Genomic DNA, 23643 nt, shown 5'->3' with positions numbered 1-23643 from the left:
AATGCAATAATGAGAGTTTAAACAGTTGATATGAGTATGATTGATGAGCTTTATCACAGAAAAATTGCAGAAGCTCTCTGGTTTCTTCTAGAAAAGTATTATGGGTATCAAAACCTCAGAATTTATTATTCTGATAAGTACCACATGTGAATTACTTCAAGCATCTTTTAGCATAGTGACAAGAGCGTTCCTATCAGGACAACATGCCTTTCAAAGACTCAAAAAGCATTTAGTTTCCTTCATTAGAAGTAAACTGTATATACACAAATATAAAATATTGAAATAGCAGTACTGGGTATGAGTTCAAATAAAACACACTCTTCCTTTTCATAGGCCACATACAGATGAGGAAAATATCTTTTGCTTAAACTGTTTTTGATATTTCTATATTATAAAGTCCCAAATCTAATAATGTTTTTTTCATAGAATCACTAGTTTCTGCAGGAAACAGTATATGTGTTTGTCTTGCCAGACAATGCATTTTCTGTCAAGTGTATCCACCAGGCCATAAGAGAATTGTCTCTGTAATCCATGCCAAGCAATGTTTTTCTCTACCAGAAGAATGCTTTTCTCTACCAGACTCCACAGCAAACGAAAAGCTTCCTGTGTCTAACTTCTGAGCTGTTGCATTCACACATTGCTGTGATTTTTGCTGGCACATGCTCTATCTGTCCCATGGAGCTGCTCACCAGTGCTGCTTTGGCAATTCTGTGCAGGTGCAAGGCCAAGAAGTCACCTTCCACATACAAAGATTTAAATAATTTCAGGAACTGTTGGTTCCTGAGTGACTGGAAAGGGGCACAAGAAGGCAAAGCTGGCTGCATAGATCCTTGAATAAATTAGAAGAGCCTTAGGGCACCTAGAGGCAGTTCAAGAAGAAGGAGCTACCCACACTTTGTCCCTTGCACTGATGCCCTGTAAAATTTAGAGCCTAGAATGCAGTACTCTTTGGAAAGAGAAGTCTTAAAATGTCACAGCTCACAACACGAGACACACATTTAAAACTGTTCCCTAATTGCACCGTGTCTGTCTGCTGCCTCCCTTCCTTACACTTCCCAGTGAAGCAGTGATTTCCTGTGAAGAAGCGTGCACCAGGCGTGCTTCATGAGAGGCTGGGCTCTGCCTCGTGCTCATGGACTCAGGGGATCAAAGCAGGTACACAGTGGCCTGCAAGTGACACCTTGCGATGCTGCGCTCTGCCCAAAGCTGTGCGTGTCACTAGACGCTGTACAGAGCATGTGTTTGCTGCAATGCAGCATGAACCAAGGTCCCGTGCTTAAAAATGGGAGTTGTAAAAGATTGTAAACATAGGCTCTACAAACTGTGAGCCACAGATGAAGGCTTCCTAAAGTCCTTCAAAAAAAATGCAGTGCCTTGTTCCAAAGATAGAAGAAGATACAGCTCTGGCAGAAACAAGGAGAGCAACAGGGAAATCAGGTTTCTGAGAATGTCAAAGCATCTTTCCCATCAGTTCTGAATTTACGTATTTTTACAGTGTTGCAATTCACAGAGAATAGCTGAATTTCCTGATTCTCCTTCATGGTGTAAGGCATTTTTGTAAGGATTTCTGATCACAGTTTGCCCCATCAGTTTCATTTAAGGTTAATAGGGTATGTAGTGTGGGAGCTGTACCTATCCAATCTACCATGATTCTTTAGGCTGTGAGATAAACGCACTGAATTATTGCCCATAGAAAGGGATCACCATGCAGCGATAGAGGAAATGGCAAGGCAGCAGAAATCAGGAAGGATTTAAAGTAGGTAGATCTGAAGGGTGAAAGGTTGCACCTGGCTTCTGGTATTTCCAGACTACTGTTTTAAAATGTGTGTGGCTTGTTCATAATTAGAAGTTTGAGATGTCAGTTTTGATTTTTGCTTGTTTTGATGATTGCCAACTATACCGAACATGTTTTTCAGATGGAAAACAAAAAAGAATGATCATTAGTGGCTCATGCGCTGGCATTGGATGTCATTAAATAATTAGCATTTTCCAGTCTGCAGAGCTGCAGCATTGATTTCTCTGTCATTCTAGGTACAGTAAGAAAATCTCAGTGATTTATGGATTGTATCATAGGTAATGAGTTTACAGCAAAGCATTTTCTAGATTCACTCCATTGATAACGTGTACCTTAGATGATACAACTGCATCAGTTCATTAACTGGCAGTACCTTCCAAACACACCAAGTCTTCTTTCACAGGTTGTTATGGTCTTTTGTGACAAAGAGTTATAAGCCCAAATGAAATAAAATTTGAGGTCCATTTTTGTCCCAGATCTGAATTAACGTTCTTCTTGTTTTTTTAAAGAAATATCTTAATGAATTTTCTAGTTTTGTTCTCTGATATTACTCCATTCAAGGGTGATAATTTAGGCCCCTATTCTTCATGTATTTCACTCTAAAGTGGGTTTAACCTGATTCCTAATGAACTTTGTTATTTTTACCATATTAGGAAATGAAATGGCAATTTCTAAAAGAAACTGATGAGTTTTAGTTCCTACAAGCTACAGATGTTAATTGGGATCCAGGCTATGTTAGGTTTTTTGGTAGGCTTTTTTTTATCTCAGCATCTAGGACTTAAAGGTAAGGTTGTTAACTTCCTTTAATTAGAAAATTTGCTTTACATTCTCTGACATTTACTTCAAATTTTTCCACACAACTCAGTGGAAATTAATTTGGAAACAATACAAAGTAAGGTGTCCCTCTCTGGTTGCATCTGCTTGTGATTGTTCTGTTTTTAAAGAAGGAAATATTAACTGCCTGTCTCTGTAGATGCCCCTCTTATTTTGACGTGACTCTCTGATCTGCCCTTGCCTTCCCAGTGCCCCTACTCCACAGCTGTGTGGTCACCTCACCATGCAGTTTCTCAGGAGGGCAACACTCCCTGTCCTGTGCAGGGAACCCCACAGCAGCACTCACCAGCTGACAAACAGCACAAGCATTAATTGCTGTCTGCATCCCTTTGTGTGCCAAATCTAGGTGCTTTCTGTCTCTGAAGAAAATTGCATACAAAGTCAATAAGCTCAGGGGAAATGGCTGTAAAAATACAATTCTTTAAGTGGAAGGAAAGTAAATTGCCTATACTGCTCAGGTAGTTTTGGATTTGTTGCCTGTTTCCATATGAGAGATTTCCTTCCCAATAACTTAAGTCTCAGAAATTATTGTTAGTCAGTGTAGGCTTAAAAGTCTGATGCATTAATCTTTATATATGTTCCTTTCTATTGCCTCTTGCTTTATTTATGGAAATCATTTTGCTGGAGTAATACCATAAGCTATACAACTTGTTTTCATGAGGAACTGAAGTTGTAAAAAATAACTCAAAATAAAACTAGACATGAAATATCATTTGAAAAGCACCACATAACAGTTACAAAAATTTATTACTTGCAGTAAATATTGCTCCAGTTTCTATGTAGGTGAGGCTTTTTAATACTGCTACAAGCCACTATTTATACCTCTTCTTTATCATCCAGGAGTTTAAAACCTATCAAGTGCCTCCTCCTTACTTTGAGGATTCACAGGCCACCTTGTATCTTTTAGCACATTGCCCATCTAAACAATAGATTTACAACTCTGAAAATAAACTCAGACTACACGCAAGAGCTTTGCTTACAACACAGATAGTGGCGCTGGTTTTGGCTACAAAAGAAAAACTCAGTTTGTTGCAAAAGTAAAGTAACTAAATCTCACCTGAATAGCAGTAAAATATAATATGAAAGGACATTATTTACCTCTGGTATCTCATCAGTGGTTCTCAAACTGGTTTGATTTTTTAGTCTCGGTGTGCTCCAAGCTCATATACCAGCAAGCCAGACACTCAGCTTGGAAGAAACTACCAGAGGAGTAAGTACTGTAGATGTCACAGTGTTTGCAGCACCTGGTCCATGAACTAAAGGAGAATAATGAAATAAGATAATTGAACGTGTGCAAATAAACTGAGCTTGATTTGCATCTGTAGCTCTGAAGCTGGGTATGCAAATATCAATCTTTATGCACTAATGTTGCACCTGCAGGAATAATCAGAAACACTGTTCCTGGTGTGAAATACTTTGCCTATATATGAATGTAAAATTTTAATTAAAAAAAAAATTACAACAAAACAAACCCACCTGTAAAATCTGTGAAGATCTTGATGCTCAGGTACTGAGGAGATGGGGAGGGAGTTAAGAAATTGTGATTTAGTTGGCATCTGAAAGCCTCCATCTAAACTTTTCTCATTATCTGTCGTCCTGGGAAGTATCTCCAAGCCTGTTATTCTGTTCCCACCCATGTTGCTGCAATCACAAAAGGTAACTATTGCTGTAACCCTGTGGGCGCCATGTGTGTCTCCCAGTGGTGCTGCATGCACAGGGTGTATGATGTCAAAAATGTATCAGGGTATTCTTCAGAAATTTCAGGATTTAAATGTTCTCATAGTAAGAGAATAATTTGATCTGTTAGATTCACAGATGTTGAAGGATTTGTACACCTGCTGGATTTACGCCCACTGACATCCTCATCATCCATCTTTCATGCTCACAGTAAGGACTATATGTGAACTCTGTGGTGTAAACAATGCTCCCTCATCCCTGCCAGCCACACTAAAATGGCAGATGCTATTCCCAGAATCTCTGCACTAGACTTCCAATTAAAATACTATTTGCACCAGTGAAACTCTGCAAAACTGGTATTTTCTGATTTTGTTTTGAAATTAATGCAAAAAAGTACAGAATAAATAAGGTATATAAATTGCTGTAAAAGTGACTCAAATCTGATACATTCCCAGCATTTATGAACAGGATTACAAACAGCTTCATTTTTTATTTTTCACAAACAAGTTTAAGCTTTGTTGTGATTGATCAGAGCTGTGTTTCGCTGACCCAAATCCCTGTCTAAACATGCTTCTCTCTAGTGGTAGATAGCAATATCAACATTCAAATTAATTAGTTTACAAAACACCATGTAAAAAGCTCAGAATACTTCTAGACCTATTTTCAAATGGGTTTATAATTTCAATGCTGGTAAAATAATTATGCTTTTTACTCTTCAGTAACCCTGCTGAATATTTTCGTAGAATCAGAGGATATCCTGAGTTGGCAAGGACTCACAAGGATCACCAAAGTCCAGCCCCTGGTCCTGTACAGGACACCAAAAAAATCATACCGTGTGCCTGAGAGCATTGTCCACACACTTCTTGAACTCTCTCAGGCTTGGGACTATGACCACATCTCTGGGGAGCCTGTTCCAGTTCCTGTGGTTAGTTTAGTCTTCAGGTAAAAATCTTTAACCTTTACATAAGCCTATTAGCCTAAGTTAATGCCATGAAATTGTAACTAAATACCTGACAGGTCCCCCAGAAAGATGTGGAAGGTCCATATTTGCAGTATTTTAAGAACGGGTGAAACAATGATGGACAACACACTGCCTTTGCAGGAGTTGAACTGAACTTGGTATTGCTCCCTTAGCTTGCAGACTGATAGTGGTCTGTGATTATTAAAGGCTGTTTATAAAATAATCAGAATAATAAAGAGACACAACAAATGGAATATTCCTACTTCCACAAGCACCAAATACTTTAAATGAAGGAAGATGCAAGTAAGAAATGCGTGCTCCCAGGCCAGTTATCTTTCTAAATGAGCTTTAGAAAATCTCTAGATGAAAGTGTGACAAGTCTGAAGTTAAAACAGCAGTTCCTATACTCCCACATGAGAACTATGAGCCTTAAGCACACCAGTCCAGGTATGAAGAAACATCTTTCAAAGATTAATCCTGAAGTATACACAGGACCTGTAGGGTAGGAGTTTGCATTTTATTTAAGCCATAAAAGGAAAGAGCACTAAGTATTTCTCAATGCATGTGGCTGCTCACAGATCTTCACCTTGCCAGTGGCACCTGACAGACTCAACAGAGAGAGCACTTGGGCTGGACAAATGAATGTCTCCTAGTGCAACACACTTAAATGTAAAACTGCCAACAAGGAACACAATCCTGCAGCTGGGTTAAATCCTCTCCTGTATCTTGTTCACTACAAACCACGACACAGTCTCTCTCCAGACCCATCACATCTGCACCCTTTCTCTGTGCCCAGTATTCAGCAGACTCTGTCTACAATGTTGAAGAAAACCTGTTTCCTCCAAGTGCTTGGTGCCCTGGCCCAGGAATCCAATATACAACAGCTTGCAAACTACCTGGCAGTCACTGAGTACATGCATGTCTTCATATGGATTCTGAACAGGCAGCATTTTAACACGATCCCATAAAAATACAAGTAGAAGATTTGATGTTTAAAATTCTCTACTGAATATTGCTTTGTTCATTTTTCAGTGTTGCCTGCTATCAAAATTGCTACAATTTTGGTTTGGTTTGTACAGCTTCTAGCGGGATAGGGCTCTGTTGCATCATGAGGATCAATGCCTACGTGTCCTACTCATGTAAATGCTAATTAATAACTTGAAGAGTTTGTGCTCTTTGCATCTTTGCAGTGCATTTGGGCTGTACAAACATTTTTACTAATGCTGGCAGCTGGCAAAATACTGGTAAATAATGAATAATACAACTTAGTTAATAACAGAAAACCAAACACATTGATTTTATTATAAATCAGCTGTTGGTACTTGCAGAGAGCAATATCTTTCTCCATATTGCTAATTACTTCAAAACATCAAAAGCTTTTGAGCACTCTAAATTTCATAGCTTAATTACTCAAATGGAGAGAGATTTGCATTTCAGGTAGACAGAGCCATCAGAATTAGACTGCTATTATCACTTTATTTTGACACCTAATTACAAATAAGTACTTTAGGTCAGATTCTTGATTGCATCCAAGATCTGCTGACACAGCAGAAGGGCAGTAAAATAAGGAAGAAGTCAGCTTAAAGTCATCTTTAAGAGCTCCCACATCTCGGCATAATTTAAAGTTTTAGCTATGCCTGCAATAGCCTTCAGAAAACAATTATTCTAAGCAAAGACTTTGGCATTTCAGCACTTAAGCCACTCCATCTTCTCACCATGCACTTCTCTGAATTAGGGCTTTTTACTTGGTTTGTGTGGCAACTTGAAACTTCCAGTGGTGAGGGGGCTACGGGGGCAAGCACTGTGAGAAGATGCCAGAAGGTCCTGAGAGTCCGGCAGAGCCAATGCCAGTGGATTCCAAGATGGACCTGCCACAGGCCAAGGCCAAGTCTATCAGCAATGGTGGTGGTGCCTCTGGGATAATGTATTTAGGAAGAAAAAAAAAAGAAGTTATTGCATGCTGCAGCCAGAGAAGAGAGGAGTGAGAATATGTGATAGGAACCATAGAGACATCAAGGTCGGTGCAGAAGGAGAGGGAAGAGGTGCTCCAGGTGCTGGAACTGAGATTCTCCTGCAGCCTGGAGGACTCCACACCAGAGCAGGTGGCTGCCTGGAGGAGGCAGTGACCATGTGGGAAGCCCACACTGGAGCAGATAGGACCCAGGGGGACCCATGGAGAGAGGAGCCCACGCTGTGGCAGGTTTGCTAGCAGGACTTGTGACCCGAAGGGGGACACACACTGGGGCAGCCTGTGCCTGAAAAATTGCACCCCATGGAAAGGGACCCACACTGGAGCAGTTCATGAACTGTAGCTCATGGAAAGGACTCACATTAGAGAAGTCCATGGAGAACTGTCTCCTGTGAGAGGGACCCCATATTGGAGCAGGGGAAGGACTCCTCTCCCTTAGGAGGGAGCAGAAACAATGTGATGAGCTGACCATAACCCCCATTCCCCATCTCCTTGCACCACTAGGGGAGAAGAGGTAGAGAACTGGGACTAAAGGTAGGCCTGGGATGGAGGGAGGAAAGACAGAAGATATTTTTAAGATTTGGGTTTACTTCTCATTATTCTACTCTGATTTGATTGACAATAAATTCATTTAATTTTCCCCAAGCTGAGTTTGTTTTGCCCATGCTGGTAACTGGTAAGTGATCTCTCTCTCTGTCCTTAGCTCAACCCAAGGTGAGCCCACCACAGGCTTGTCCCAGTCCCAGGCTTGTGCCACTACCCAACCACCCTGCCCAGTGCATGTACAAGATGTGCTAAGAAGGAAGCAGATATGGGGCAAGAAATGTTTTTTCTGGGGCAGTTATATCAGGTAAGCACAGTACAACAGTGTTAAAGCATATATCCCACCTTATGGTTTTTGTTTTTAACATGGAGAGTCGGTATAATGTCCTATGCAGCCAAATTGCCTTTAAAATCGAGCCCACCCATTGTGTTTAGAGGCGCTGCCTTTTAAGGATTAGCTACAATTTCATTTGCATGCTGAAAATTTACAGCCACATCCACAGCATGCAAAGTTGCTTCATCTCTCTCTTTAGATGGCAACAACTAGAGCCAGTGGTTAAGCAATGGAAGTTCATTCAAAAGTAACATCTGTTTGTACTTCAGATTTCAAATCACATTGTTGCTTTTGCTTTTCATCAACACTTTAGCTAAGACGAGCAGTGGCATTTTGCATAATATTCAAGAATTTGCTTATGCAAAACACAGAATAATTACTTTTAAGATTTTGAAGAAAAATCTCATAAGAGCTTGCATTTTCTACATTCTCATCTAGATATAAAATGTATAAATCTGATTTCTTCCACTCCTTGTCTCTGTCTGAGCTTTTGTTAGATGACATGTGCTGCTTTGCACATGAAAAGCATTATTTTTGCAAAACTAGCCTTCTTCAGTTCTTTTGCTCTGTGGTACACTGGTTTCATTGACTTCTACATGATGCCATTGATCAAATGATCCGTGCTCATGTGATAATTAGATACTACAGACTGCTGACTGAAAGACAACTTTTGAGATTGTTACTGGATAACTCACTCACAAGTCCTTATGGCCCAGACAACACAGACTGATATAATGGCAGAGAGTTTAAAACAGTTGTGAAAATTATATCAGCTGGAGGTCAGGATAGCAATTTCTCATATTCACCGAAATACTCAGATTAGAGCAGTGGAGATGCTCAAAGTACAATGCAGGTGAAGGTGGTTCAGAGGAAATTTATACCTGTAACCTGCCATGGTGACCTGCATGATCCCCCATGCATCTTTGTTCACGTTCTTTGAAGTCCTTCTTAAGGGAAATGCTAACACAAGGAAGGATAAATCTATAAAGGGAGAAAATAAAATTTAAATTATAACAATTTTTAAAAGTTCTTCAGGCTTCAACCAAGATTTCCAAAGGTGACCAGTGAATTTATGTTTCTCATCAGCAACACAGGAAAAGGCCCTGATCTTCAGAAAAGTGCTGAACCATCTAGAATATTTAATATACTACTGAACAGCCTTGGAGAGCTTGGCCACTCTTCGCACAAAGAAAAACTTGAAATATCGATTTCATTTGAGTGATGCACTCTTCTTTTCTAGTTGAGATTTTTTTGCTTGTTTGTTTGTTTCATGAAACATCGACAGGCTGCGGCATAGGTGGGTGGTGTGGAGCTTTCTTTGCTCATGTGGGGACATTCCAGCTGCCTGTAGGACTGTGGCATGGTGCAGACTGGGACTCTGTGTTTTTTCTTATCGTTAGGTCACTGTCCTTGTAGAAACCTGCAGTGTACTCTGGCTGAGTAGTGGAGGAGGGTGTCACGTCCCCATCCAGAGCTGAGGCTGTCAAAACCAGGGAAACAAGAACCAGCAGACACCTTACACCCTGAGCAGCCCCTGCCTCCCTGTGCAGGACTCTCCTAGCATTGGGTCAAGGATGTCCATCCCACATCTCCCTGACAGCCAGGTGACATCTGCCCTGGGCCAGTTATGTTCCCAGTTCCCTGTGGCACAGCCATGATATGACCAGAGCTAGTGCCAGAAGCTGGTAGCTGCCCTCTCTAACGTGGCTGTGCCATCATAAGGGCTGTCGGTGCTGCATCGGTGTGACACAGCTGTTTGTCTTTTACCACTTGAGTGAGAAGAAGCAAAAATAAAAATTCAAGAAAACAATAAAAAAGACATTTTAAAAAGGGAAGAATTACACCCAATAATGGCAATGCTGAGCCTGCAGGTTAAATGGCCAGAGCAGCAATTTAAAGAGCAGCAGCTCAGCAATGGCTAAAAGGGAATTAAAAACAATAGGTCCTACTCACTGCCCAATATTAATGATTTCCGTGGTAATTTCTGTTGAGATTTGTGGACTTGAAGGCTTAATTCAGGGAGAAAAATGCATTTTGAGTAGACTGAAGGTAATATTTCACATCTTTGGAGCTTGAGACATGTCCAATGCCAAACTCTGCATCCACAAGTGGCTGAGAATGCTGAGGAGGTTTGGGCATTGACTGCTGGACTCACATCTGTTTTTCTTGGAATTGAACAAAAAGATTTGAATGACCAGGAATGACTTTGTGCTACAGACTTCTCTTTGTCACTAAAACAAAATAGATAAACTAGTTTTCTTCTGCTTGACTCACTGTAAACTATCACACCCTTCTGAATTGACAGGACAAGGGGCAATGGGCACAAACTGAAGCACAGGATGTTTGAATCTTTCCAAGGATGGAGCATCTACCCCCTTTCAGAGGTCCACTCTGAGCAGCAGGAAACTCTTGCTTTCAGGATGACCTGACAGGTTACCCAGGGAGGCTGTGGAAATTCCACTTTTGGAGATATTCAAAGTCTGCATAGAAATGGCCCTGTAAAACGTGTATATTTTGCTCTGCTCTGCAGAACCATGCTTAAGAGTGATCTACAGAGTGCAGATATTCTCTTCCCTATTTTTTTTTTCTTATATTGGGGTGTGGCTTTGAGCTAGTAGGGATTTTGTAGTTTTCTTTACAAGATTGCATCATCAAGAACTGGCTAATGAGAACTCAAAAAGTGTGGAAAACATCTCTTCCCTCAGAGAATTATGCAAGGTTTGTGAAATTGTCCTTTCATTTTGAAAATCTTGGGTCAAACCCTGCTCTGCTCAGAAGAATTTGGTGCAAGAACTGGCTAGATAGACTGCTGAGCCTCTTTTTCTCATTCTATATGAAAAAAAGAAGTATATTTAGTAAAAAAAAAAAAAAACTAAAAATCAAAATTACATTCATACTCACTGCAATTAAAAACGAAACCCCAAGCAGTCTTTATGTTGTTGAGTGATGTCAGGGAAGCAAACAAAACCCAGAGAAGGGTCTTTGGGCGTAAAAAGAATTTCAAATACTTTTGTTATCATGTCCCCTTCTGTTCTGACTGTCCCACGTTGCCTTTTCAGAGGAAGAGCTCAGCGCAGAAACTGGTGCTTAATTAGGTTTAATTTTTGCTTTGCTCTTTCAGGTCACCTTTAAAAGCTGAGAGCCATGGCTTTTCACCAGGTATGCCAGAAGGTGCTGGAAGCAGTGCTCTGTGCAGTCTGTTGCAGATCCTTCCTCACAGTCAGGGATTGCACAGCTCTGTCTCCACTCCCACATCCCCGGGGATCCCTCAAGGACGGGCGGTCTATTTTTCTCTTTATAGTGTCCATATCCATCCTAATTAGTTTGAACCAGGCTATAAGGATTAACGAGATCCCTTCAGTAAGAGGCTTTGCAGAAAGGGTGACCTCCCACCCTCCCAAGTTGTATGTGTGTGAGCTCAGTTGCTCATTTGGAGCACAGATTTTTGGAGCACTGTACGTGGTAGACCTGCATTCAGAAATAGCACAGGAGACTACTATAGTATTTTCCCTTTAATCTCTAGAAACCAGACACTGAATTTTTCCCTTACAAAATTTTATGTCAGTATAAATGCCACCAAAGTTGACCAAAAAAATTCCAATATTTATAGGCCTGACAGGAGATAACAGGTCCCCGAATGTACCCTCTCTGGACTTCAAGGTTTTGATGTGCTGCTTCTAATTCTCAAATTATCTGGCCTCCTCATTTCCCTGTCTAGGTTACCATATTTCACATGGTGCTATTAATCATATAAACACTATTGACTTTTTCCTGTTGTAATCGTTGCTTTCAGCCTATCTCCTGGAACTTTTGATTGCTTTTATAAAATTGCTATGTTGCTATGACAGAAACTAGATTTTTTTTTTTAATAGGATAACAAAACATGAATGCAGAGAACTTGGAAGCTGTAGGTCTGCAAAGATTTCCAGTGACAACACTTTGGGAAAACTGATAAAGCCACAAGTGATGCAGTGTTGTTGGAACCTGATAAGGATTAAATGTGAAGACAAAAAAAAAAAAGCACAAAGTGGGTTTGTTAAACAGAACATAGGCACAGTTCACAAAAAAGGTGAGGTTAGAGAGGCCATCAAAACCAGGGCCCTGAACTGAGTTCAGACTTCTGCATCCCACCATGATTTCCCCTTAGTGCTAAGTCAATGGGATTTTACCTTGGCTGTTTTAGAAGTTTCCCATAACAAAACTGCTGAGTTCTCACTATGCAGCTGATATCCTGGCTATTCTGCAGAATAAATCTCCTCAGGACAGATTTTGCTTTCCCTTACCAGTCAGGATAATTCCAGTCTTCAGCAAAATGAGCCTGGATTGACACCAGTGCTAATCAGAACACAACTATCCTGCCTGAAGGGAGCAGCCTTCAGGAAAAGTTCTTATGTTTGTAACAATTTCTATTTTGGATTGCCATTCTGTTTTACCAATTATTAAAAGAAACAAAAATTATTAGTCCTTTTATTGTTTTTGAAGCTTCTACTCCTAATTCTGCCGCCATTATTAAACAAGTCCTCCTTCTGCTCTTTAGTAAAGGTACTCATGTTACAGGTGTATTCTTCCTGCCTACTTTTGATTAAATAATGCTCAAGTTGAAGCCTACTGAAGACAGAAAATCTCTCTCTGACAAAGTATATAAAAGTTTAATTACTACAAAATACTGCACATACTGTGCAAGTTTCCGCTGTATTTCCCAGTGCTCTTCTTTCACCCCCACCACAGTGGGCTGTAACCACATTTGTCTCTAATACCAGACATAATTGTATGTTAGTTTATCTACATTTTAGCTGTCCTCTCCCAAATCTCATCTAATCTTTTAATTTCAGTTCTGTGATGAGAAGCCCTAAACTGCACACATTTGTGATTGCATTCTTACCAAGACTGCCAGAAAGTTGTTACTTGGAAAGAAGCAAGAGTTATTTATTTCAGTCACTCATTCTTATCCTTAGCAGGTCAGGCTAAGCTGCACTAGGGACATTTACTTCTGTAGAAGGCTTAGCTAAATGTGGAAACTCATATACCATATTACATCTGTATCACAGATATTAGTCCCCAGTACACTAAGGATGACAGAGCTAGAGAATGTTATTTCTTTATAAGACAACTCATTCTTTTTTTTATATATATCTTTGTGTTATTTTTGCAATATTGCTGTAGAGTCTTTTAACCGTTTCACTCACCATACCTCCCACTAAATTCACCCCACTGCCATCATCCACTAGCATTTCTTCCAAACTGACACAGGTGAAGGAATGAGTAACACAGATTACTCAGCTTTTAAATACTAATTCTCTTAAACCAATCTAAACCAGCCAGTCACCCCATGTCACTTCTAAAAGGTTACACCAATCTGATGCTGTACTCCATACTTGAAACCTCTCTCCTGGTTGCTGTCACACCATCATGCCAGCTTAAAAGTGATCAAGCTACATTTGTCCTATTTTACAGAGACAGCGTTGAGAAACACACTTTTTTGCTTATTCAAAAATATCATCCATTTCAGAAGGATCCAGAAAAAAAAAGCCTTCTTGAAATGATGCTTAAGCCACAGAATGCCATAGAAACCGTGTCTGAAGGGTTAAAGGCATAGTATTAAGAAATATATGCTCTTGTTTTCTTATTATCCAGACAATATTAAAACACAAAACATATATGGCTGCTATACACTGGACAACAACAACAGCAACAATCACAGCAAATGGTCATTTCTTTGAGAAAGTCATTGCAAACCCCTCCTTTGAGCTGTCTCTCACACTTGACCCAAACTGCCCCATAGCTGTTGCAGCCAGCCTGGGGGTAGTCAGCAAAACCCCACTGAGGGCCCTGGCATAAGTGCAGAACAGCAGGAGAATTCTGCTACTTAAAAATATAGAGTTGTGTCCTGGCAGCCTCTTACATACTGTAAGAAACTTTTACACCTTATAGCTTTGGTGTTGCAGCAAATTTGCAGGAGGTTTGCAGTTACCTCTGTCGTGGTATGATATCACTGCTTGTCCTCTTCGAGACAAGGTAACAATGAAAGACCTGTATGGAGGTCTTCAAAATTCTGGTGAAAATGGGAAATGCTGTCCCTGAGGAAAAGCCACCCTGGAGTTAATAACCCTGGGTTTCACTTTCAGAAAAAAATAAAAAAGAAATCATAACTCTACCTTTCGTTCCCATTGCTTGATTTTATATTTCATTTTATTTTAAATGTGTGGTTATAATTTTTAGTTTAACTGTAAGCTGCCATATTACATATATACCTATTTGTGCTGCAATGTAATAGAGCTGTGGTGTGACACAGCTGATTGAAATCAAATACACCACAAATTTAAAATGTCTGCATTTACTGTGACAGTTCAGGTGTCTGAATTTTGCAGAAGAAATAACAGAAATTATAAACTGCATTTTAAATGCCATGATAGTCTTAACCACAGAAAGTGTCTGATCCATAAATGAGTAAAACTCCACGACTTAAATGTGAATTCTATATGGTTTTATTTCTTAAAAATCTAGTACTGATTTCAGCGAATTCAAATGTCTATTGGCTTTAATGTCTCTGATCAGAGACTTCCTTGAGTATTTCAAAATGTAAGAAATATAAACACAGGCTCTGCCAAGGCTGAAAACTGGGCTCAGTCCCCACACTTATTTTTTGCTGTATGCCGTGTCCACATAATTTTTTCCCTTAATATGAAAAAGGCTTCAAATATGTATCCAACAATTTTGAGATACATACATTTTGCAATGCAAACCATATTACTTCCTATGTCAGACTTAATGCTAAATTAATATCAGGGAATAAAAGCCAACAAAAAAAACCCCAACAAAACAATCAAACAAAACCCAAACCAAACAAAACCCAAACAAACAACGACCAAAAAAAAAAAACCACCACCACCAAGAAAAAAAGAAAAAGCTGCAAAAATCAAAACTACAAGAAAGATTAGTAGCCCTGATACTTAGTATAACTTTGTGTTAAAAGATTTCTTGAGACGATGCCGGACACATAAGACTTCTTAACCACCATAAATCTAACATTAATTTCAATCCATGGACCATCAAAGGGGAAAGACAAGATAACATCTCTGTAAACAACCACCCACTCCAAGTAATGTAAAATTCAGCAAACATTTATATTCCTGAAGCCATGGAGTTGTTCAAACTAATCCTGACCTTTCAAATTCCTGTGCAACCATAGCAAAACCTAAGAAAACATGCACATGTCCTCTGATACCAGGCTTTGCTGCAAGTACAAGGGTCTTCATAACCCAATTTGACTTTGTGCCTTGAACCTTTGTTTTCCTCCATGTAAGGCACCCCTAGATCTGACTCAGAAGACCTAGGAAAATCCCAATGCTCCAGTTTCTGCAGAGCTTATGCCTATCAGTGCTGATCATAAGTTCTTGAGCTGGGTTTGAGACCAGGGCCCTTACAAGTGAGAAATCACATGGGAGATCTTATTCTCACAGTTCAAGGAGATAAATGAAGTATCAAATTTAGAAACTATTGTGTATCTCCCATCTGAAAACCTACCTTTCCTTCACCCATAAAACTACACAGTAACCAAAATAACATTCCAAACTCCAGTGAGAGAGACTCTCATCACAACAGAAGTCTTCTTTCTGTAACATGACCAGAAATCCACCTTAATAACACCAGGCATTTTCAGCAGAGTGACGCATTCAACTGAAAGAATTAAACAAGACTAGCAGCCAACCACAGTTCAAATTGTTCATGCAGGCTTGTTAGAAGTAGTGAAAAGTGAAGCCATGGGAAGAAGCATCTATTCTTTTTTAATTATGTGAAAACAAAAGATGTAAAACAACCTACTGCATTTCCAGATCTTTGGGGGTTTGAGTGGAAGGCCACCCACTCCTGCTCTAATTGCTCAAAAAGGAGTTTCCTCCTTATTCATTTGCATCTCTTTCTGTCCAATTTTTTCAGTGAGATGATTTAGCACCAGTGTCCACTGAATAAAAAAAGCCTGATTAATGTGCAGCAGCTGACATTATAGCATATACATTCACGTTAGTGATGGAAGAGCCTCATGTAATTGGATCAGAAATTGGATAAAATAATGAAAAATTTAACACAGCCTTTGTCTTTATACATTACAGTGGCATGGCTGTGAGGTCAGGAAAAGGGAGAAAACTAGAGGAGTTTTAAATGCTTTCTGGTAAAAATTTGTTTAAGGCATGCCCATGATTAAAACAAATGTGGTATCCCACTGTGACACAGAGGTACAAGAGAGGGAATAATAAATTGGTGGCATTGACAAGGTGTCATTTGTTATCTGCTTTAAAATGTCAGGTCGTGTCATTGCACTGAAATATTTTCTCTCTTGATGTATGTCTTACAAAGCAAGTTCAATGTTTGGCACTTTTCGATTTCAATAAAAGAAAACAGCTTTTAATCTGGAAAGCATAGTAACCATCAGGAAAATAAGGTCAATTCAAGGCTCCTATTTGAACACTTTTTCACAAGCCTCTTGAAAAAGCCTACTCTAAGTGGCCTTGTTCATCATAGAGCCCTATTCTTACTCACAGAGCCCTGTCTGGCTTTCTGCCCATTTTTTTTTTCCTCTTTTTTTAAAAAAAATAAGTATATTTCTGTGATTTCAGTACCAAAAAGTAAAAAAGAGAGAAATTTTAATTTCTTTAGAACTTGAGTCTTGTGATAAATTGATCAACTTTTTGATCACAGAAATTATTAAGGGAATGTTTCCCAGGCTGACATTAACTATGTGCTGGAAATACATGATGGGGAATTTAAATAAGTTATGGCATTATATTCATGACAAAATCCATTAAATAAACCAGACATCTTATGGGAGAAGAGAGCAGTTATTATGTTTGTATTTTTTGCATTAATGGAGAATAAACCTTTTTTTCCCATAAATCTATCAGAAACATGGAAAATGAAAAAGTGGGGGAATAGACTGATAATGATAGAACACAATGCAACTTCAAATTAAGTCACAAATTTAACTCACAGGATGCATTTGCTCAGGTGAAAGGTTATGGTAAAAAACCTGAAGATTTCTTCTATGAAGTGTTCACAAGCACAATTCCTAAAGAACCTGACCATTAGTTACTTGTTGAACCTACTCTCCAAGGAGTACTTTATGTTATTGTTCGGGAAGCATGCCTAAAATAAAATGAGAGGCAGTAGCAGCAAGTTAAAACCTAACTAATTTGATGTTTTTCTGGGTAGGTGTAGACCAAAGCACCCTGGATCCTGACTTGCCTAGTCCACAAAAAGGAGAGTAGGGGAGGTAAAGGAGAGAATGCAGCATTTGTTCTTAGGGGCAGATTTGGGGAAGTAGATGGCTCTGTTTTCCTGAGGCTGTTGGAGTGTCAGGGCAGTACTAACTGAGAAAGCATCTAGAAAGCGCTATTGCATTTATGTGCAAGTCTGCTTTTGCAATGTTTTTCTTACCTCATTTTTTGTTTGCATTCCCCTCAGATTCAGAGCAGCATCCTTGCACAAAGCTTTGAACCTAATTTCATGGACTCAGCAGCAAAGTTTGCACTGGTAAAGAGAGCGCAAAACGGACAGACTATGAAGATCCCTGGCTTGGCAGGACAGGCATGGAACAAAGTGGAAAAACAAAGGTGAAAAGGTTTTTCTAGCTCATTCTCAAACCAGTTTTTACTAGATCCTGCTTCTCTAAGCTATTTTTTTTTTCTCCATCTCTGTGATACATTCAGCTCCTCAGTGCTCAGGTGAATCCTAAAACCAGTTTCTTCCAAATGATGTCATTTAATATCTCTGACCTACTTTATCTTCACCAGTTCTTTAGTATTTATCCAGAGGAAAATTTGGAAATACAACAAGTAGCACCACAGAAATTAAGATCCTAGCATTGTAACTAGGCTTTATTCTGCTTCCTCTGTAGATCAGTAGCAGCACACAATGGCTCTAATTAAATCAGCAGCTACTCTTTTTTTTCCTGTCATCCTAGTATATATCAGATCCTGGTGCACTAAGCCTCTGTTTCTCCAGTTCAACCATATCTCAGCACCAGTAATATTCAAATAATCTCTCCTTATCACCTCTGGATATATCCCCCAGAATTTCAAGAGGTAAATATACTGGTGGAAGAGGTGAGGAGGAACAGGGTGAAATTGTACACCAAAAAAAAAACCAAAACAACTATACCAGGTGTGTATTAAAAAATAATATCAAGCAATTTGGCCTTGTTTCTTGGGCACTAATTGCTTTCACTGTTAATGACTGGTTTGTACTGCATGATACTGTAAAGTCTAACTTCTGCTCAGCACCTCATGGAGCAAGTTCCCTGACATTTTTCACCTTTCTGTAGTCCAGCTAGGAAGTTTTACATCACCTTGAGCTGAATGCCTTGCAGACACTAGAGAAAGCAAGCACCTTCAGTTATGAGGCAGTGTTTCACTCCAGCTATTACAGCACAATTGTTTAGACTAGTGGAGGAATAAATGGCCCAATTGTCCACAAGGGACCAGGGATTGTCAGGCAGGGAGGATTACTGCTGTTGTCTGTGGTTTATTAGCTAGCATTTTGATTCAATGCCTGATACAGTCCCATAATTAAATTTAATTTGTGTGCAAGCTTGTAAGAGAGAGACAGGGAAAATATTCATGCATTGTGCAGGTGATAGGGAGAGATATTTTCTCTGCATACAGACTGGTTCCAGTGAGAGATTCAGGAAGTTTCTAGGGTGGTAGCACAGCAGAGAAACTTGAAACTGAAAAACACCCTGATCTCTAGGGTTAAGAATCTATTACAGTGCCTGAAAAAAAAAAATTGAAAATATGTGCATAGTCACCTAGAACTAGCTACTGGGAAATACTAAACATACAGGTGCTTGGGAAACTGAACTGGAAGAACAGAAATCCCTTCTCCAGAGCTTAGGCACCTGCCTTAAGGATGTCAGGAATATGCCTTCATTCTCTTTAGGATTCCAATATGGTAATCCATTCCTAAAAGTATTAATATACTCTTTGAACAATTCTCCTCCTAGAGGAAAAGAAGTTGCTTCTATCTCTCAGTTATTATTGCAATAATCTAGAAATTGAAGGTACATAATTTTTGGCTTGGTTTTGTTTTGGGTTTTTTTTTATGCATCATCATATTTATGTAAGACCTCTGTCATTTAAGTGATGGGATGCTAACACTAAGTTTTACCACCAGATATATTTCATCAGTTTTATTCCACTTACTAGATTCAGTGCAAGTTTTGCCACAAGCAGTGTTAGCAAGATCTTAGCACTCCTAAACACAACGCACCAGGAAACATCTTTTACACTAAGTAAAGCAACATTAGGATGGTTTGTTTTATATTTCAATCTGGGAATATTTGGCATTATTATTGAAACAGTGAATGCCACATCATTATGACCTGTTCTCATTTTAGCAGCAGGAAATAAGTGTTTGGCTTTCACTGCCTGAGAGGAAGCTGTGGCAGAGGGAGCTGCCTCCATAGATGTTCCACATGTACCACAACTTCGGAAACACCCAGACATATGCTCGGACTATCATTGCTAATAACTCCTTTGACATTAGAGGCTGTTAAGATGCAGCTTCTCCACTGCTGTAGTCATCTGTTGCATGCCTATAAACTCTCTGCTTAATAAGAGTCCACTCACAAATTAGAGATCATTCAGACTTTCCTGGAGCGTTTTCTGTCAGACAAATCATAAAAACTAAACCAATTACAATTTACTGATGTGCAGCTATAGCAGTGGACGTTATTACCTTCCTTTAGATTTATTACGAGGCCAATAGCAGGAATGCTGGGCAGCAGACTGAATTGTGCAGCCTTCACAGCATACATGGCTTATCTATTTCCCCATCACTGATCACATTATGTCCTAGGGCATGTTCTCAGTGATTCTTCACGTTGTTGTCAGATATTATCAATTTAAGTGTTTCACAAGCAAAAATATTCCAAATTATTTCTTTCATTCAGTATTTTTTAAAGAAGATTATTAAGAAAGGGAGGTGGTTAGCTGTTGAGTATACTGGAGATACATGACTGATGTAATAAAGGGGCTTGGGTTTGGCTTTAAAGATTATGGTGATACACAAAACTTGTTCCCCTCCAACTGATTTCAGCTGAACAACATTTTGTAACATCTAAAACACCTCCCTTTTTAAAAAACTTTTCTAAATTTCATTTTAAAAAACTTTCTAGGACTTGAAATTAACCAGTGGTCTATGCATCTGGTGGATGCCAATTACTCTTTCCTAGATTTTTTTTTTTTTTTTAAATCATTAATAAGAATGAAAGTAACTATCTATGAAAATTGTCAATAAGGAATAAAAATTGTTTGGAAAGAGAATCTTTGAACACTGGGTGAGATTAAAAATGATAGGTTTTTATTTTTAAAAGGAAACACATTTCTTTTATATTAAATTAGATTAAATACTTTGTTGAGTCCAAACCCAAGTATTTAAATTTGTATTTGGGCTCTCAGCACTATTGAAGTTATATATTAGTAACTGGAAAATTATTTTGAAACATCTTAGAGATTTCATTTGAAATTGGCTTAAATTAAGCACTTTGCCTTTTCCTAAATTTATGTTTTCTGAAGAAGTAATTTGGAAATCTAAGTGAAATTCCCCACAAAATCCTAACCTCCTGGAATCCTAAAACTAAACATATAAAACTGTGGCTGACTGGTTGCAAATATTTTCTTTTAGCTCTTCTTTAGTTATAACAGTATGGTATCTAAATATTGAAAATACTAAAAGTATTTAAATATTGAAAACATTAGATATTTAAAAAGCAGGAAGCAAACACGTATTTGAAAACAAGTACATCTAATTTCATGATCTTACTAGCATAGTTCCTAAAAGCAACAGAAAAAAATAGTATTTGAACAAATGTGAGATATCTGGTTTTTTGAAACTCCTACTGTCAAAGTTCTGAAAAAATTAAAAAAATTCACCTCAATTTGCCACTGGAAACTGGTTATAAAATAAAAACACTGACAGGTGGAAGTAAACAGAGAATTTTTGTACCCTTTCTCTTTTAGTCTGGATTTCACAGACAGTAGTCATATTCTGGTCATTAAAACAAAAATTCTTTTACAAGAAGATAGCAAAGTTTTGTTGCTGATAATCATATACACAACATTTTAATTGTTAGAAGAAGCCTTTTTATGCAAATAGTTCTTGACATTGATAGAAAAGCATGGAGCTACAACACACACAAGGGAAAAGTTTTGTAATAGACTTCTAGCATCATACTTGAAAGTTTCAGCCTTAAAGCATACAAAAGGTACATTATTTGTACTGAAAATGCTTAATTATGCTTTTACTTTGGAGCACCATCCTTTGATAAAACAAATTCTCTTAAAACGCAGCACTGTTTATCAAGATACTGGTATTGACACAGATAAAAATTTGCACATTTTATTATTATTATTATTATTGGCTGTGTCCAGTACGTGAATGTACTCACCCTGCCATTCCCATGTTTGCATCTATTTCAGACAGAGAACTTGATTGGTGGGGGTTGGTGGCCCTCTCTCCCCTGATTTCCCTCCTGACAGAGCTCACTGCAGAGGAGCTGAGAGGAAGATGACCCCTCTTAACCAAATTGCAACGTGATAGTGACATGAGAGCAGTCCAGGGAGCATTCACAGGCAAAGGGAGGCAGCTCTCAGTGAGCAAAACTCAACATATTCGGAACACGAGGTCCCAACAGGGAGCAGAAAGCATGCCAGAAGGAAATGCTATAAAAAGAGGTCCAAAAAAGTCTCCTCTTATTGGATCCAAAGCAAGTACCAAAAGATTCTGATAAACTTTCACACCTAACTCATTGTGCTGGTTTTTTCTGGGATGGTTAATTTTCTTCACAATATCTGGTATGAGAATGCATTTTGGAGTTGTGCTGGAAACAGCGTTGATAACACAGGGATTGTTGTTATCCTTATTGCTGAGCAGGCCTTGCACAGAGTCTCAAGGCCTTTTCTACTCCTCATCCCACCCCACCAGTGAGGAGGCTGGTTGTGCACAAAGAGTTTGGGGGGGACACAGCCAGGACAGCTGACAACATATAAATCTGGGGGAAGAAGGAGAAAGGGGGGAATGTTCAGTTTGCCTTCCCAAGTCACTGTGTTCACTGATGGAGCCCTGCTGTCCTGGGGTTGGCATGGGAAGCCCCTGTTTTGCTTTCCTTGTGTGCACAGGTTTTCCTTTTCCTAAACTGCCTTTATCTCAACCCACGAGTTTTCTCACTGTTACTCTTCTGGTTCTCTCCCCCATCCCAACAAGGCAGGAATGAGCATGCAGCTGTGCAGGGATTAGTTTCTGGCTGGGGCTAAAAAAAACACCCAGCAAGATCCAAATACATCCTTAAAGTAAATTTAAGGTAAATTACTTTCTATTTTCCCTCATCCTCTTCAGTTACTGATAATCAAAACCAAAACCAGATATATTTCATAATTTCATTTTTCAAAACTGAAGCCTACTCCTGAGCAACTTTGGTGTTTTCTGAGAATAAAGTTCACTTCTGTCAATCACTGTAAGGCAAAACTGTTGTTTAGGAATAACATCACAAAGAGCTCTTGAGCTGTACAACATAGGAAATCTCTTACTAGTTATATGTTATTTTTAAATTTTTTTTTATTTAATTACACTTTTCGTTAAAATAAAGTATAGGCCTTGGAAGTGAATCCTTCTGACTTTCATTAGGGCCTGACTGAACGGCACAGATTATACCCATCCATAAATTCCTCAAACTTTTTATAAGGATACAAAGGACTAATTTTAATCTCATACTAAAATAAATATTCACAAATAATAGTACTGAATCAAGTGAAGGGTAACTTGGTCCCAATGACACTCTTGGAAATCTAGAACCACTCTATTAATTTCAATAACATTTTTGCAGTTTAACATTAACACCAAAAAGGTGAGAATAGGGACCACTGGAGCATAAAAGGTGTCTCACTGCTTAAAAGGTGTCTCACAAGTGATTAAAGTTCCACAAACACTGGTTTTCCTCCAGAATAATTCCACAGGGTGACATTAAAAAGTCTTATTTTGTACAAGTCCTTGTATTACTGTCTGATGGCAGCCAGCAGATCACAGCAGGGGAGTGGCAATTTATAAGGAAATGCAGAGGACTGGCAGCAGAAGTGGTTGCACTTCAGTGGATCTCCAAGTGGCCATTGTTGTTGCATAAATAGCACAAAAAGGCAACAAAGAGCAAATTTGCTGGTGAGGGACAAGTACACTACAGACTCCAGAAACTTTGGAACAAAGTGGTATCGGGAGCTTCCCCACACAGTCACCTGTAACCAAACGTGGTGTGTTTCAGCAGAACCCTCAGCCCACAAACTCAACAAGAACTGCCCTGTTGGAAAAAGCAACAAAAACCCAAAAAGCATTCACTTGTGCTGGCCTGGCTAGCAAATATGAACATCTATTAAGGAAAGTTGTTGAGATGGAAACCTGTGCAGCCAGAACTGGGGCAGGCTGCAAAGTGCCTGTGAAAGAACTGAAGAAGCAAGCAGCCATCCCAGAGAGAATGACACAGAGCATGAAAG

The 23643-nt window shown here is 39.0% G+C and overlaps 1 long non-coding RNA gene across 3 annotated transcripts in view; it reads left to right on the top strand.

Moving 5' to 3' along the window:
- LOC125326769 overlaps nt 1-23643 on the top strand; it is a 111344-nt gene that overhangs the window by 71722 nt on the left and 15979 nt on the right. For 2 of the 3 annotated variants that reach the window (XR_007203989.1, XR_007203988.1), the window contains exon 5: nt 3773-3837. This is a non-coding gene — a long non-coding RNA (uncharacterized LOC125326769). Of the gene's footprint in view, nt 1-3772; nt 3838-17569; nt 17719-23643 lie in introns of those variants that run through there. The other variant, XR_007203990.1, reaches the window with a different exon arrangement.

This window comes from Corvus hawaiiensis, chromosome 5 (genome assembly GCF_020740725.1).
Source record: "Corvus hawaiiensis isolate bCorHaw1 chromosome 5, bCorHaw1.pri.cur, whole genome shotgun sequence".
In the NCBI taxonomy this organism is placed as follows: Eukaryota; Metazoa; Chordata; class Aves; order Passeriformes; family Corvidae; genus Corvus; species Corvus hawaiiensis.
Note: the sequence above shows the minus strand (reverse complement) of the source record. Positions and strands in the feature narration are given on the sequence as shown.